This window comes from Dasypus novemcinctus, chromosome 5 (assembly GCF_030445035.2).
Source record: "Dasypus novemcinctus isolate mDasNov1 chromosome 5, mDasNov1.1.hap2, whole genome shotgun sequence".
Classification (NCBI taxonomy): domain Eukaryota; kingdom Metazoa; phylum Chordata; class Mammalia; order Cingulata; family Dasypodidae; genus Dasypus; species Dasypus novemcinctus.
This window is the reverse complement of record NC_080677.1, coordinates 43,518,966-43,533,437: the sequence shown is the minus strand read 5'-3', so window position 1 is coordinate 43,533,437 and position 14,472 is coordinate 43,518,966. Positions and strand designations below refer to the sequence as shown.

Here is a 14,472-nt window from a genome sequence, read left to right as displayed (position 1 = left end):
TCCTCCTAGCCTTTGTTATCTCCCTTTTCCAGCCGTTGCTATCCTTCACCGCCTACCTCATAGCTGCCTGCACAGCTCCGCCTATCCACTACCGCCTGGTAGTTAATCCGCCCTAGTTCCTACCCCTCCCTTGACCCGACCTTATATAATCAAGTGTATTTCCGCAATAAAGTGGACTAGCTCACTCTCACAGGCTGTCTCCGTGGTTTTTACCGCGCGTCCCCCACACCTGGAGAACCTAGGCCTACCCGCTGGCCTAGGGGCTCACCGCCGAGCCGTGGAAGCCCGCCCGGTCCTCGTGGATTGCTAACTTAAAATAGCAAGCCCACAGCAAGTTATGTAGATGGATATAATAGCTCATATCCTTCTAAGAGATAACTTAAGGAGGAAGTAAAGTCCTTCTCTGTAAGAAATAAGACATTAAAGGAATAAGATACCATAGGGAATTAAAGTAAATCAACAAATATTCTAAAAAGCACTGATTGAATGTTGTTGTTGTTCTTTTAGGGAATGAAAATTTAACGTTAATGGAAGGTGAGATGTTTAGAGTGTGGGCTCAGACAAAAGGATGTGTAGCCCAGGCAGCTCGGATCCAGGTAACCGTAAATATCATGGTGGCTGATGGTACCATCTTTGAGTTTATAAAGCCAGGACTGGCATCCAGGAAGTGGGTGCGTGGGTAGTCAGTCAGCGCTATCCGTACCAGTCCATTCACCTCTCCGTTCTTCTCCCCAAGCAGGTTGGGGTGTTGGCCCTGGGAGAGCAGGTCCAGGAAAATGTCCCGAGCCCGCCACTGGTTTGCCAATTGTATGGCCTTGATGCTGCTAGTCACCTGCTTTGCTGTGGGCCCATGTTTGTTGGTGCCCATTCAGACTACCACAATCTTGGGCTAGATGTGTTCCACTCTTCATTCTCCAGCTGCCACAGCACGTGCTGCATGCTGTCATTGCCAATACAAAAGTTAAGTGCCTGTAGAGGACAGTAGAGGTCCCGCCAGATCTCATACATTGCATTAGCTGGACCAAGGAGTCCCCAGTTAAGATGACTTAGAGTTGCTTCTTTGCTGGCAGCCACGAACCGATGGTATAAGGACATCTAATGCCCATCACCCTGCAGGTTCTGCACTGGTATGGGCTTCCTGGCTGGGTTCTCCTCTCCGCTCATCTTCACACCCCAGCTCTCATCAGCAGTAGCAGAAGTTTGTGCATACTGGCACTCTTTTTTTTTTTTTCAACCCTACTGACTTGTTAATATGCTTATCTTAGGATTTAAATCTAGTCAGTGAAGGTGGGAGGTTATGCTAATATGCCTCTTTCTCCTTCATTTTAAAATAACACCAAAGTACCCAGAAGAACTGGCAACAACGGTATCCTAAACTCTACATATTAGAAATCTCTGTAATTTGCGCTTCATTTTAAGAAGTCATACACATGTAGAGAGAGAGGAAAAGAACAGTCAGGACTAATATTAGAGGAAAATTATTTATTCTTAAGAGATACTTTCTTGTTAAGATTTCTCATCCTGTACTCAATCCTGGGTTCCTAGTCTGCTTTAAGGAACACTGGGTGAACTGAACGGGCTAACCAACACCTCTGAGCCTCTTGCTTCATCTATAAAAGCACCATACTAATTACTCAAAATAATGTTCAAATTAAGATGATGCGGGTGAGGAAATTTTGTATTATAATAATTCTTACAATATTCAGATATTAAATGCTCAACTGCATATTTCTTTCTAGCTTTCTTTCTAGAGAATGTATAAGTACAAGAAAATACTTAAGTTCAAATCAACAACAACACAACTAAACACACACATACAACACCCCCCCAAAAAAAAAACTACAGACTAAACCAGGTATGAAACAGATACATAAATTTTAATTTAACAAAAATCTAGTAAATAACTCAATAGTATTTTAAAAGAATAAGCACCCAAAACCAGAAAAGAAATACACTCAGGAATTAGAGTTACTGCAAAATTAGGAAATGCTATAAAATAATCATACCAATACTTCTGATTTTAAAAAAAAACATATAAAGGAAGTCTTATATATTACAAAACACAATAAAGTCCAATTAAAGCATTGTAATGAAGCAAGAAAAAAAATATGTACATAAATAAAAAAAAGCGAAGTCTACACACAAACAAAAATATATGAAGGCATTCATTATATGATAAAAGGGCTACCTCAAATCAATGTAGAAAAGTCCAATTATCATGTACAGAGGTACTAGGAGGATTGGCTAACTACTGAGAATATACATGATCTTATACTGGGAAAATTCCAAATTGACCCAAGTCATAAATGTAAAAAGTGACACATTAAATGGTTAGAATAATATGCAAGAATTCTTGAAGAGAAAGGAGGCTTTCAAATTATGACACAAAATCCAAAGTTCCATAAAAAGACAGTTTGACAAATTTGAATTTATAAATATTAAAATATTTGCATGGCTAAAAACACCATAAGCACAGTAAAAAAGAAAAATAATCAGAAAAAAATACCAACTATATTGAATATAAAGGATGAATTTATTTATATATATATATATATATATATAATCTTATAAATTGTTAAGAGAAAAATCAACCACTTGATAGAAGGTAAAGAACATCAATAAAAGTTGAAAATGAAATGCAAATTGCCATTAGATACATGAAAACATGCTCTACCTCACACACAACAGGAAAGCAAATTAAAGGCTAAGAGACACCATTGTATCCCTTTTAACTGGCAAATATCTGATAGTTTCAGAACACACTATGTGGACAAGGAAGGGGAAACCGTCACTCTTAGATATGGCAGATGGGATGTAATTTGGTATAATTTCTATGGAGTGCAATTTGACAACAGCTACCAAGCAATTCCACTTCATTTCCCCTCAGATATACTCCAAAAATGTGAAAAGAGAAAGTTTATTTATTGCAGCAGTGTTTATAGAAGAAAATATTAGAAACAACTAACATCTCTTATTTTAAGGGACTATTAAGTACAATCTTGACCCATACATAAATGGAATACTATGTAGTAATAAAAAAGTGAGAGACTCTAGGTACTAATATTTTAAAATCCCCAAAATACGTTAAAAGTAAAAAGTATGATGCAGAGTGTAAATAATATGCCATAGTTTGCATTTAAAAAAATGTAAAATTAAGATATTGATGTACTTGGATGTATACATGTAGTATACATGTAAAACAGTTTAGGAAAACACATGAGACTAATAGTATTGGATGCCTGTGGATCTTTTTATACTATTTGTATTTTTAGTCATGTGAATGCATTACATATCCAAAAACTTAAACAAAAGTAAAGAAAAAAACAGAAAGCATTTAGTTGTGATTTAGATTTACTTGACTAAAAAAGTGTGTTAGTGAAGAGAATTCATATTCTCCTGATGTTAGAGGCAAAGCTTTCTGTTCTCTTAGCTTAGTTTATGAGAAAAACAGAAACCACAATACCAGGGGCATGACTTTAGAAAATATAAATAAGGTTTTCTGAAATTATATTGGCTGAGCCATTGATGGAAAATTATTAAACACCCCTCTCCAAATTGTGGTACATAGCTGCTTAAACTGGTAAATTTTAGGCTAAATGCAGTGCCTACATTATTGAAACTGCTATCAAGGTTCAGAAAGATCTATTATTGAAGGGGATTTTTGTTTGTTTGGTTTTTGGTTTGTTTTTTTGAGGTACCAGGGCCAGAGATTGAACCCAGAACCTCACATGTGAGAAGCCGGCGCTCAACCACTGAGCTACATTGGCTGCTCTGTTACCGAAGTTTTAGTCTTTGCTCTATGATTAGGTTATTTTGGAAAACTTATGTAACATTTGCATCTGAAACAGATTTAGGGATCAAGTCGTTTTTCTCTCCAGCTCTCTTCCAGAACTGAGAAGTTTGTAACTTAGATTTGTATCAACCTCTTAACTAAGACCTTAGTATATTTATTTATGAGCATCAGAAAAATAGTAATTGGTCTGTACTAATGCTGGACTTTTTTAAATTAAAAAGAAAGAAAAAGACCACCCTCCCTGAAGAGCCTAACTCCTTTAATTCCATCAAAACATCTTAAATATGAAGTCAGAAGATTAATAAAGGGATAAAAGGATCAGGTTAGTAGAGGATAAGGCACAATTAAATTTAAATCCTATTATATTTAGTAAAACTTATTAATCTTAAAATTCAAAACTAAACAGCCAATCTGAATCTAAGATACTTTAACCAGTAGAAAAGCGAGAAAGGACCTGATTTTTCACTAGAAAGGAACCAGAAATATATAGTATAATGCAGGTGCATTATATAATAAAACCCTAAATGCATACATTCATATATTAAATAACAGAATTCTGCATGTAGCTCTGCATTTGGTAACTGGTATCTTTTCACAACAGCATATCCTCAGTAGAGAAATAAAATGCTATTTTTGTTATATAACTATATAATAGTAAGGATGAAAAGTAAAGTTGTCTCAAACCTGCAAACTGATATACTAGGAAGTAGTATATGGATTAGCTTAGTGGTGCCTAAGTTATTTCATTCACCCAATTTCAGCTTGCAAGTCTGTGAATAAAGAGTTAAACTTCCTTTCTTTAGACCTTAATTCTAATAAAAAATGTCTTTCTGATAAACTAAAAAATTAAAACGTACAAAAGCATCTATCTTCTTGTGTTCCTGAGCCCCTCTTTTGAAAAATGTGTTCATATATATAAAGACCTGTGGCCCAGTTGCTAATATTATTATTTTGAAGCCCTGAGGCCATAAACACACATTTGGATCTATAATTTTTAAAATAAAACAGTAAAATATCAAAAGCTTATAGTAAAAAAATTGTACCTGAAAAAAATGCCATAATTCTCTGTGATACTACTTTCTTTTTTTTTTCCAATATCTACTCAATTTATTCATATTTTTAAAAGATATTACATTAAAAAAACATGAGGTCTCCATTCACCCCTCTGTGATACTCCTTTCAATTCTAGTTCTTATATTCTTCCTAATATAGGGCTACTGCATGATTGATTAGAAACATAAAAAATATAAACAATGACAGAAATATAATAAGAATCATTAATGGTGTTTTTGTAAGACAGCTGTGTTTTTCTGCCCATTAAAACCTATGATTCTTAAAGAAGTTACTGAGAGTATGTTTGTTGTTAAACCAATTCATTTTCTAATAGTATTAATTTATAACTGCTACTCCACACTCAGAAAGAGAACACTGAAGCTTAATCAAAGTATATTTTCTTACCAGTTGTCAAAATTGAGTAATGAGGTGAACGTAAAACTAATAAACCTCAAGGAGGAATAAACTTCACTGTTTTCTATATATAAACATATTATACATGCCAAACAATACTCATCTCTTTCTGATTCTCAATGGAGATGGCACATTTATATTGTGATCATAATCAGAAATGCTGATAGGATTCTGAAGTGAAACAATGAACACATGCTCTAATTTTAAAACCTATTATCTTTTCTAAGTACTAAATATTGGGAGCAATATATTAGGAAAAGGGCCCTTAAATAGCTGGTGATTTTGAAAATCAGTTATCATTGATTTAAATGACATGTAATATCCAATTACAGGCACTCAATTTTTCAAACTTACTATCAATGACTTAGAATTAAAAATCTTAAAACATTATTAGGTTTCACATTTCTGTTATATAGTTCACTTCCTAGCTCACAAGATCCTTTCAAATCCTCCAGTAGGCACATAATGTTTTCTACTTGGTTTGGTTAAACCCTACAATTTTAGAGTTCTTTGTACAGCTTCTTCTGCAGTTTGGATAATTACTGTTCCATAAAATGAAATAAAGAGAGAAAGATATTCCCTCCCTCAAATGTTATTTAAAGAAAGTCTATATAAAACTGCTACAAGCAGTATACACACAACACATTTTATTTCAAAGAGCTGAAATGATGCCACATATAATAGAAAAACCCTCAATTTTCCAGGGACTAATTATTCAGTTTGGTCCATCAACCTACCTATTATGGCTATATTTTGACTATTTCATTAATTAAAATAGCAGAAATTTAACAAAAGTTGAAATTAAACTCTAGTTTCATTTTTTCATTTATATTAGCAATAGAGCAGGAATTTTACTGGTGAAAGAGTTTAATGGAAATCAGATGACTCAGTGAAATTTCTCCATGTTTTCTCCCAAGTTCACGAAATATCTTCCTTCAAGATTACCAATAGAATCCCAGTTGTCAAATACACTGAGTTCTAGTTAGTTCTCATCCTCTTGACTTCCTACAGCATACGGCTGTTAACAGCAACTTAGTCTTCTGTAAACTCTTCACAAACCGTCTGGGTTATATGAATTTAACACAATGGGTCTCAACCTTCTCAAAAGCAATACTACCATTTCATAACAATTATTTTGTAATACTGCATTTACTATCCTGAGTTGGAATAATATAACAGACCTATAAGCATTTGTCTCCACCATGTTAATATAATTCTTAATGATAAGAAAAAGGAGAATTAAAATAGTGTCTAAGTAATGCCTTATGACATGGTTGGGATAGTGACAAAGTCTTACAGAAACAAAACAAAACAAAGACAAAAAACTATTTCCTATCTTGACACTCAACTCATGTGAAAGTATACATTCAGCCTTTAGTTCTGAAATATATTAGAATATTACATCCTTCTACAGACATTGGGGAGAAAGGGTATATTGGAAAAGAAAGTAAAACAGGAGACAATTGATAAAGAATGTGGTAGATTTCTAGAGTCTGGAAATGATTTCTGATTTTAAATCAGCAAATGATTTAAAATCAACTGACAAACCCCAAATAAAGAAATGTATTTTGTACTGTTAATGACCTATATTTCTTATTATTGTGCTACTTCATTGAAAATACATAGAAAAGGAATATTAAATATGTTTAAGTAACTCATTTTTTATTATTGAGGTATCTTCAGTTTTGTCCATATCTATTTGATATTTGTCTAAGTTATTAAAAGAATCCCCAATATCCTCTATTATTTAAAACACTGAAACACACTGAAATTCAACTACATATATAATGCTATGATGCATTTGGTAGACAAAATGTGCTAGTGCATAATTCAATAATTTCAAGATAATACACTAATATTCCCACTTTGTGATAACCTTCTATATTCTGGTATTTTCTTAAAACTTCTTATAAAAACTCTTCAGGATAGTATTATAAAATAATACTACTATAGCTCTCTATAGAACCGTTCCCTGTGCCACACAGAAACTGCCCTTCACCAGATGATACAGATTGGCAAGTGGAGTTAACATAAATCCTCTTTCCTCTGAACTTTTCCAACAGCTATTTTCTAAATGCCTCTAACAAAAAAAGCCATCTATGGCTAATTCATCTTGAAAATTTGATAGAACAAGACAGAGAATGAGTACATATAACCCAATATTGATAACTATATTTATAATATATGCTAAGCTGCTAAAATATGTCATCAAGCTATAAATTCCATGAGGAATGAAAACTTGTTTAAAGTTTGCACTCTCCCTTAGGGTCCAATGCAATTGCAGCACAGATTAAGCTTCTGACACTCAGAAAATAATTTGGATGAATAATCTTGGAAATAAATGGAAAGATTTGAAAGCAAGTTTAAAATGCAAACTTTTACACTGAACCATATGAAATAAAAACACTGTATAATGAACTATAACTTTTGAGAATGTATTTTTAAAATGAATGATTTTAAAAGGTTGGTATCTAAACAGATATGGACATTTTACAATTAAGTATAGAAAAACATACATTTAAGTGACTTGATGATGGCCACAGTTACTGGAATATTAAAAACCAAAAATTATGGTTGAGGATGCTCAATTAAATATTCTGTCCACATATTTTAACTCATACTTAACTCCCTTCTCAATAAATCACAGATTCAGAAAATATGACACCAATTGTACTATACTAATGTGTTTGATATGGATGTGACCCAAATTAAACTCTTTAAAACAGATAATGTAACCATAAGTTTCCTTTTCTTTTGACTCTACACCTAGCTGCTATACTAGTTTTGTAGCTTCTCTACTTACATGCCAAGAAAAAATATATATGTATTTGTGCATGTGTGTGTGTGTGTGTATAATATATATATAATCTTCTCAGTGTAATATTTTTCACTTCTGACCCTATTTATGTTATAAAACTCTCAACTGGTATGGGGGTGAGTAGTAAGAAATCTAATACTTAGTCTACAATGTAATGGTTTTGTTGTGGTAGGCAGCATCTGACATGGCTCCTAATGATCCCCACACATCCTGGTAGTCATGCTCTTATATAATGGCTTTCCTTGAGAACAGGTGGAAGCTAGCCACATGCTTCTAATGACTATAATAAAATAAAGGTAACTGGAGGTCACTTGGTGATTATGACTTCTGTCTTGAGGCTCTCTCTCTTGCTGGCATTCTCTCTTGCCTCCTTGCTTGTTTGCTCTAATGATGTGAGATATCTTTGGAGAAGCCCCTATGGCAAGGAACAGAGACAAGCCTCTAGCCAACAGCTCATGAAGAACTAAGACTGCAGAGCAACAGCCCAGGAGGAACTGAATCCTGCCTACTACCAGCTGCAGACCAAGGAAGCAGATCCTCCCCAGTAGAGGCTTGAGATGATGGCTGACTTCTAAGAGACCCAGAGTAGAGTCCCCACCTAAATCACATCTGTTTTTCTGAGCCACAGAGACTGTGAGGCAATAAATGTAGTTGTAAGCCACCAGGTTTTGTGGTAATTTGTTATACAGTACTATATTGTTTGAATTAATACATTATTCAAAAGGAACTGGTTAAGAATTTTTCCATAGCAGTGCTTCCTTAAATTAGAATATGCTTGTCTTTGTTATACATATAAAGTTGCTTCTTTCATTAAAAAAAAGTAAGTGAAGGAGATGGGTAGCAGAAGTATATATCTAATATTCCATTTCATTTAGATATGTCTAAGTATAAAGAGCTTATTGCCATTTTCTCATGAGTCTGCAAAGTATGGTAACCAAAGCCATTACAATAGTTTTGTTTTCCCAACTTAAACAATCTTAAAAAAAGACACTATCATTTATGACCTTTATATTTTCCCAAAGAATGACTAAGTCTAAACAATTAAAGGCAAAACAATATTGAAAGTAAAAAATATTTAATCTCATAAATACTTCTACATCAAAAAAACCAGATGAGTCTGAACTGGGTATTATGCGCGTCTGTAAACAGATTTGGTGTTGTGTGTTTGCTGTGTATGCCATATGATTCAGTACCATGGGAAGTGCTGTGTGTTTACTAAATAATGTTCAGCTAAATTCCAAATAATTGTTAATGCAGGAAGTAGAGTTTCTAAATCTAAACTCCTCCAAAATAGTTTTTTAAAAAAATTGTGCTCTACTACTTGATAGCATATATTCATTTGGTCTCCAACTGAAAAAATACACATGAAGAAAGACATGTCTAGAGGACTAGAGGACACAGAGCAAATAAGGTATATTTAAGATTGAAAGACTAATGTTGGTTTTAGCTTATTCTTTTAGGACTTTTGGCACAAAAGCATTCAAGAGCAGTTGGACTTGTTCGTTTTTTATTTTTTATTTTAGGAGGTATCGGAGATTGAACCCAGGACCTCATATGGGTGCTTAACCACTGAGCTACACCCACTCAGCTGTTGACATAATTTTTAAACACTTCATTATAAGTTTACCTAAGGTAATTAAAAGGAGATTCATAGGCAAGAGTGTTTACTAGAGGTCCTTTAAAGAACACACAAAACCTTAACACCACAGATAACAGAAAAGACTATTATATTGATCTCATTAATTAGAGAGATCTGGTTTACAATTTGTGATGGAGGATCAATTTATACAGCTTTACCCAATTTAATGTTCTGCCACCAACACAACAACAACAACAAGAACACTGATTTCATCATGCCATAAACTATCTTGCAGATCTACATGAGTCTCATAATTTGTTTTACAAATGATTACTTTTTAAAAAATATACAGACTTTTTTGGTAACTTTCTTACTTTTTGAATGCCTTCCAATTCTGCAGCTGTGTGAACAAAAAAGAAAGCAACACTCAGGGACAGAGGAGCTCTACCCCCTGGCCACTCCAGGTCTTGGGTGTTTTTTTTCTTGCAGTCCTTTCCACTAACCCCATGCTGTGAAAATACTCACGAGCCAAACTTTGTTTTTCAAAGTCATATTTCTCACTCTGTCAAAGCCATTGGAATGACAGTTCAGTAGAGAAGAAAGGAGAAAGAGAAAATGATAGAGTAAAAAATGTACATATTTCCTGCTATGCTGAAAGGTTTAATGTTTTCCTTAGCCTTTCTGTGATGGGTCCTAATTCCCATTTTGTCTTCCACTTTATTAAGGCATCTGAGAAAAGAACAGCTCCCTCTCTGAACTATAGCTTTTCTTTTCTCAATAAAATAAAAGAAATAATAGTACAGGCAAAATTTGTGGTCACATATACAGAGGAAAGAAAAAAAAAAAGGCTCAGTTCTGAGGTTTCCATGTGTAAAAAAATGAAAGATACATGAAAGAATCACTTGATATAGCTTGGACACCTTCTATTTCAATCCCACAGAGGTTTTAATGTAGAACTGATTTCCACATTTCACAATGGAGAATCTGGGGTCAGGAAACTTATATCACTTGGCCAAGGTCATACAGCTAGTTCTTCAATTTAGAAAGGACTAGCCACCAATGCAATTGGAAGAAACAAGCAATTATAATTTTAACAGGAAATATTTTACCCTGAAGCTCTGTGCTTGCACCTCTAAAGTTCTGAACAAATAAAATGCATAGGTTCAACAGAAAACTTCTATAGGACCTAAAGGGCATATAAAGCAAAAGAACAGGATTTTCTATCTCATCCTCAAGATGCTGGGAGAGTTTTCCCCTTCAGGCCTTTCTACCAATCCTCAAACCCACTGACTTTCAAGATATACTCACAGAAAATCAAGATTCTCCTCCTCCAATGATGATCAATTTGAAGGAACTTAATATAGCATAAGGCAACCTTGCTCTCAATATGAAAATAGTTTTCATTATTGAATAAGGTATCCTGATTAGGTCTGATCTTTTAAAATGAAACTAACATTCCTACTGCATGTTTCTGAGAATACATACAAAAATATACACAAAGTGGTGTTCAAAGTCTCTGTTGGTTATTGCTCCCAGTCATCCTCTGTTTGCCAGCTTTGCAACCCTCGATTATTTCCCACTCTGGTTTTGCACCTCAGAAGGTTTTCTACCCTCTATTACTTCTGAATAAGCCCACTCCAGAGTTAAAAAGCTGTAATAACTTGTATTTAAAGATTTATGCCTTAGGGTTTCAAAATATTTTTATTTGCCTGTAAATTACCTAGAAAAGGCAAATATCTAAATTTAAGATAAATTTCAATGAGGAAGAAACTGAAAAGAAAGTATTTGCCAGTACAAAGTTAGAGGTGAGTCAAGAAAGGGTAATACAACTAAAGTAGGAGGGCACTGGAAAAAAATTACAAATGAGGGTCACCAGATAAATGCTAATTCTTTACAGACCTTACAAACGCTGTCATAAAAGTTCATATGTAAACTTTTATTTTAAACTATATACGTGCAAGTATATGAACTAAAAGAAAGTTAATCATAAAATATTTTAGACTTCAACAAAATAAAGAATGCCTACTCTAAACTATCAGCTTGAACCATTCGTATCAAAAAAATTAGGTCTCCATATGTATACTGCTTTATCATTAGATATGGTTATTCAGATAATTAGAATACAGTCCCCAACACAAGTTTTTATATCATGGACTTCAGGCAATGACCTGCACAGCAAAGTTGAACTAACGAAAAATGAAAAGTTATATTTTACACATAGAATTATTTAAAATAATACTTAAAAAGAGACTGCTTAGATCCTTTATGTGGATTAAACTATAAAACTTGGTGTACTCATTTCCTACAGCTGCCATAACAAATTACCAGAGACTGGGTAGGGTGAAATAACAGAATTTATTCTCTCACAGTTCTGGAGGTTAGAATCTGCAATTAAGGTGTTGGCAAGACCATGCTTTCCAGAAGCCTCTAAGGAAAATCTTTCTTTCCTCACCTCTTAAAGCTTCTTTTATCCCCAGGCATTCCTTGGCTTGTGGCAGTAAAACTCAAAACTCCAATCTTACCTCTAGCTTCACAGGGCTGTCTTCCCTTTGTCTGTGTGTCTGTACAAATTTCCTTCTTTTCCTAAAGACACCAGTCAGTCCACCATAATCAGGTATCTACTCATTCTAACTAATTACATCTATAAAGATTCTATTTTCAAATAAGATCACATTCTGCGGTTCAGGGTGGACATCAAGATTAGGGGGAAACTACTCAACCCAGTACACTTAGTTTTTATTATCCATGGTTATGCTTGTATGGTTCTTTTAAAAAGAAGGACAGCACCTGATTTGAATTTATTCAACAAATTATGAAGGCAAACTTTATTTATGATGCACTTTTAGTCAAGAGCATAAGTTTCAAGTCTTTCCTAATACATTTACAACATAAGAAACTGAGCATTGGAAAAAAACTTTATACTACATATAAATGGTCAAACCAGTACCATGCTTCATGATTCTAATTTTTTAGAGAATTTGTTAGTTTACAGAAAAATCATGATTATAATACAGAATTCTCATAAATCACCCTAATATTAACATGAGTTTAAGCTACCCCCAAAAAGGTTATTTTAAATGATTATTTTTCTTTTTAAAGCCACTAGACTATTTTCAAATCATTTGGGGAAAAGAATTCAGTATTTTCCCACATTGATATTGTAAACAAACAAGCATATTCAATAGTTTAACAAATTATATCTCTGTGATCTGAAAAAAAGTGTACATAGATAGGGTATATCTGGAAATCAGCAGAGCATTTAGCAAAATCTTTTATAACATCATTTAAGAAAATATGGAGAAACTGAGCTCAAATTGAATTATCAAGGACTGACAACTAATTCATCACCAACAATACTGTACAATATTTATTAATGCTAGACAGTCTTTTCCAAATAAAATTTTCCCAAAGGTATATACAAAATATGGAGAATAACAAACTGATAAATTATATGAAGGTAGAAATTAGGGCTAATTAATTTCAGGCCAAAATCTAAATTTCAACAAAACAAAACAAAAAAATTGTGAAACAAAAGGAAAAGAAATTAAGTTTAAGTTCACCAAACACAGTTAGAAGGTTCTACACTTGTGCCTAAAAGAACTCTATATGAACAAATAAGAACTTAAAAGCACAATGTATTAAATTTTAAAAGCTTAATCAGGGGATCTTACAAGGGGTCATGAGCTTGAATTGAAATTCAAAAAAACCTTATCCCTATGGGGACATGTTGGTGTGGGTGTGATATATTTATTAAATAATACACAGTACTATTTGTAGTGTGGACTTAGTAAGGGGTTCGTGATTTTCACCTGACTGACAAAGGGTCTGTGGAACAAAAAATGTGAAGAACCTCTGGTTAAGTAATTCTATTTAATTATAAACCTCATTTAAGTCAACGCTGTGAAGGCACACACAAAAAAATCTGAGACCATTTCTCTTAATAGAAATCTCATACTCAGAATAAGGCAGACCGTTAAGCCAGAAAGACCACAGGTGTAGCACATATTGATGGCAGTCAATACATGGTCTTCCAAGTAGGGGTTATAAAGAAACTGAAAATCTACCCTTGGAAGAAGCCCTTGATACTATGTCTTATGAAGAATGGTTAAAAATCTGGAAAGGCGTCACAATGATTAGAGATTTAAAAGGATACACAATAAGTAGTATCTCACAGGACCATGGAAAGCACAAATGCATACTCTTTTCTTGTGTCAGTCTTTTGCACTAGACAGTGAATAGAAGCACCACTTCCTGCATCATACATGTACTTAGTGCTGCCAGAATTCATGGCAAGAAGGCACTCAATATTGGAGATAATGATTTATCTAAATGGAAAAATTTGTACTAAATATACTAAAATATAAAAAGACTGCCTCCAAAAGTTAGTAGTTTTTCTATTTGTGAGAAGTGTTTTCCAAAGTTTCTTCTTGGGCCAATTAGTTTCATAAGTTGCCTGTGGTTAAAGAGTTACAGGTGAAAAACGGAAATGGCATATCCCTTCCCACAAACGGAGATGCAAAATGCTCATTAGTAGGATAAGGATTTGTGAGAAGTCCTTCATTAAAGTAGTCTGTTAAATTCTATTCATTGATGTTCCCAAATGTTCTAATCATCACACCCTTTTTAATAGCATACCTGATGAACATCTCACAGTCCTTTGAAAATGCTCTTTTCGGCAGAATAATGGATGGGACAGAATGTTAGAGTTAGTATAAGTCAACTCATACCTGTCACAGGCCAAAAGTAAGCCCCTCTATTTGAAACATTCTCACAGATTTAAAACATCTTTGCTATTATATTTTTAAGAAGAGACAA

The 14,472-nt window shown here is 33.8% G+C and overlaps 1 protein-coding gene and 1 pseudogene across 10 annotated transcripts in view; both read right to left on the bottom strand.

Annotated features, from left to right (window-relative positions):
* The window catches only part of CRPPA (CDP-L-ribitol pyrophosphorylase A), a 393,039-nt gene that overhangs the window by 159,090 nt on the left and 219,477 nt on the right, over positions 1–14,472 (bottom strand). The gene's annotated exons all lie outside the window — the stretch shown is intronic.
* On the bottom strand, positions 290–1,544 carry LOC105747055 (platelet-activating factor acetylhydrolase IB subunit alpha1 pseudogene; annotated as a pseudogene).